A 4,193-nucleotide genomic window follows, 5' to 3' on the forward strand; every position below is an offset into this window, starting at 1 on the left:
GAGGAAGACCGCACTGTCCTCAAGAAGAACCCAACGTGAAGCATGCCCTGCACTGAGAACCTCCAAAACCCAGGAGACAGAGATAGAGAGAGCAGTAACACCGTCGATGGTGAGAGATGGTGTGAGACGGCAGAAAACAGGAGACCAGCTTCAGATGCCTGTGGACTTACTGATCCCCTGAGCAAGAGAATTGAGTAACCTTGAGCAGAAGGCTTCCTAGCAGAATGGAGTGGCTCTGGGCACATGTTGGTGGAGCAAAAGAGTTCATTTTAACACTTGGCCAAGAAGGAGAGTTGCCAGTGGCCGAGGCCAAGCCACAGTAGAGGCCAAAGTAAAGGTTTTGCTTATTGGCATGACTAAAAAGAAACTTAGAGCCAATTGGCATGGCCAAGAAGAAGCTGAGCTTTAGCTTGGTTGTCTTCTGAGTTGATTCCGATCTGAAATTGTAACCTGCTACTTTCCTTTTAAATTTTGTAGTTATGGGGATAGTTTTTGAGTTTTCTGTGTCCACTGAAACACACTATTGAACCCAACAGAGAGGTAGAGCGTTCTGTGGACAGGTGGTTAAAGGTTGGAAGAGTGGAGGTGTGTGTGACCCCCATCTTTGGGTTGGTGCGGATCTTGATTCTCATGATGCCTATCAGGATCAGCTCCAAGTCTGGATGATCCACCCCAAATGCCTTCACATGATCCATCCCACTGGTCTTGTCTAGGTGACTCATCCTAACACGAGCAGGATAGGAACTGAGTCAAGCCAATAGGGTCCTGCCACCAAACCCTAATAAAATCCAATGTCAGATTCCTAAACGTCGTCGGCTTCCTCAAATTGTGAGGTGACCCACTTCATGACTGAAGCATACTTCGCTTATTAAATCTTTACTTGGCTCACTGTCTTGGCCTAGAATCTTGTCTCAATGTCTTGCCTGGCTGGCTCCCTCTGCTGGAGTGGCAAACACCTCAGGAGAAACCTAGTAGCCTTTCTCCGAGGAAGAAAAGCCCAGCGACACCATCTTTAGACACACACCTGATGTTAGAGGAGATCTGAAGCTAGCACATTGCACGACCCAACTTAACTGACTTCTCCAGAGTCGATCTCTATCATCCCCTTGGACGCTCCCTGACATACACTCCACGACCATTCCACCACGATGAATAACTCTCTGCTCTACCTCTGTGTTTGCTCACATTGCTCTCGCTACCATTTCTGCTAGAGCAGTGCTTCTCAACCTGTGGGTCGCGACCCCTTTGGGGGCGTCCAATGACCCTTTCACAGGTGTCGCCTAAGACCGTCGGAAAACACATATTTCCGATGGTCTTAGGAACCGAGACACAGTTCCCCTATCTGTCTCCAGGCGGGTCTGCCCACATACAAGTGCAGATATACCCACATACAAGTGCCCGGTGTGAAGACTGTTACTCATGCTACACCATGCTGCAAGACAAAATTTCATTTATTTGTAATTAGAAATTAATATTTCACAATATAGAATTACATATTGTCTTTGTGATTCATCACCATGCTTTCCTTGTGTTCAATTTGTAACCATGAAAACACATCCTGCATAGCACATGACGATTCATATCAGTAACAAAATGACGGTTATGAAGTAGCAATGAAAATAATGTTATGGTTGGAGTCACCCCAACATGAGGACCTGTATGAAAGGGTCGCGGCCTTAGGAAGGTTGAGAACCACTGCTCTAGAGGTTTAATCTCATTTACCCTGATGTCACACATTGGTTCATCTCCAACTTCTCCATGATAGCAAAGTGATGATGAAAGGTGGGTCAAGTGCTCTTTACTGATTAGCCCCATGTCCCGGTGATTGCAATGAATCCCGGTGTCCGCACCTAAGCAACCTGTCTCCGATGAGATCATCATGAAATGCAGAGCCAGGATTTCAGGCAAGCCTGTGGAATCAGATTCCAAAACATCTAATAGTGTATCTATTGCTACATCCAGTTTCCATTACCCAGACCCGCTGCTCCTGACTGGATTCTGACTCATGGCCTCACACAGGACAGGACAGTGTACGTTTTTGAGGCTGTAAAACTCCATGGAAGCAGACTCCCTTAGGATTCTCCCACAGACTAGCCGGGGAGGTTAAAGCCGCTGACCCTCCCGTTAGCAAGTCAGTACTTCACCTGCTGTGCCACCAAAGCTCACTGTTTATTGTATGATGGATCCTCAGTATTGTAGCAGTTATGTTCCCGTATAGAATCGTGATAAACGTTATGTTGTTAAATATGGACTTTCTAAGGTAATTTTAAGATCAGGTTCCTGCAGGCATCCAGTCACAACAATTTTTGTCAACCAATTACTATCTGACCTTGTTTTAGATATGTTTCTATTTTAAGAGACTAGATAGATAACAGTATACCATCTATTATCGATTCATTCTGCAATAGTACCATGTGCTACAGAAGCACAAACAAACCTTTCTTGGAGGAAGTAAGCACCCAGAGTGCTCCTGCGAAGGGACGATGGAGGGGCTCCTCCCAGTGCTTTGTCTGGAAGTTGGATCTTTGAAAACAGCACGAGGTGATATCAGATTAGAAGGGGCCCTAGCCTCACCCAATCTCGATGTTGTCTAATGAAAGTGGAGAGGCGGTGCAGTGAGAGAGAGAGAAAGTGCCTGTGAGTTACATTGCAGCTACAAGCCAAGAACGGCCGAGGCTCCTAGAAACTAGAAGGCCAAGAAAGGATCGTCTCATCCCCAGACCTGCTAGCAGAGAGAGGCTTGTAGAGTCTATTATAGACTCTATGTTAAATGTATTAACATCATTTAACCTCCCTACTTTGGGAGAGAGATGAGCCTTTCTACACCTGTGAAGAGTTACGGCCTTGGAAACTCACAGGGGACATTCTACCCGGTCCTATAGGGTTGCTATGAGTCACAATGGATTCAATGACAGTGAGTTTCAGTTTTTGAGTTTTAAACCATTTTAAAGCTGTTTCAGTTTTTAATATTTTCTGTTTTCGTTTCTATCAGAGTTTTTCTTTGTTTTGTTGTGTCATCTGTTTCATTTGTTTTGGTACTTGCTTGTGTCTTGTATGTTTTTCTGTATATGAAATTCAGGATAGATAAATCTAGAGAGATAGTAACTGGATTAATAATCACCTAGGGGCATCGCAGGGAAGAACTGGTGGCTGACAACAATGAGTAGGAGAAGATGAAAATTTTCTGAAATTGATTGTGGTGCTAATTATACAGTTCTTCTCATGATTGAACTATTAAATTGTATGTTATGCTGTGCAAATTAAATGACATTAAAGGCTTATTTTAAAAAGAAAGAAAAGATTTCCCCGTGGACTCTGAATACAGAAGGGCCCAGACAACATTGTGAATTCAGATTCCAAAATAATCAAACCAAACTCATTGCCATTGACTTGATCCTGACTCATAGCGACTCGATAGGATAGGTTAAAATATCCTCTGTGAGTTTCTGAGGCTGTAACTCTTTTTTTTTTTAAAGTCATTTTATTGGGGGTTCTTACAAATCTTATGACAATCCATCGTTCAATTGTATTAAGCACACTTGAACATATGTTGCCATCAACATTTCCAAAACATCTTCCTTCTACTTGGGCCCTTGGATTCAGCTCCTCTTTTTTCCCCCTTCCTCCCCCACCTTCCCGCCCTCCTGAATCCTTATCAACGATATATTATTATTGTTATTTCATATCCTACACTGGCTGTTGTCTCCCTTTATCTACATTTCTGTATTCGTCCTCCTGGGAGGGGAGCTCTGTATCCAGCCTTGTGATGGGTTCCTCCTTTCTCTCCCCCATGCCAGCCCTGAAGCTGTAACTATTTTTTAAAACAATTTATTAGGAGCTCATACAACTCTTATCACAATCCATACATATACATACATCAATTGTGTAAAGCACATCTGTACATTCTTCTTTTTTTTTTTTTTTTGGTAGTTCGTTCAAGGATCGTTTGCTGGCCCTTAGGAGCGTTTTCCAGTCTAGTCTGTTGGGGCACCACACCCTGGCCCCAAAGTCCACTTTCAGGGTTCCCTGGGGACCTTGCCATTCCATTCCCTTGCTGTTCCGCTGCACTCCCCCAGTGCTTTGCCTCGGTGTGGTGGGATCAGGTCAGGTGCAGTTCCCACACTGTGTCTCCGGTGCTGTTCCCTGTATCGCCCTTAGTCACTGAGGGGCATCATGTCTCATAGTGGGGCCAG

The sequence above is a fragment of the Tenrec ecaudatus genome, chromosome 2 (genome assembly GCF_050624435.1).
Source record: "Tenrec ecaudatus isolate mTenEca1 chromosome 2, mTenEca1.hap1, whole genome shotgun sequence".
NCBI lineage: Eukaryota > Metazoa > Chordata > Mammalia > Afrosoricida > Tenrecidae > Tenrec > Tenrec ecaudatus.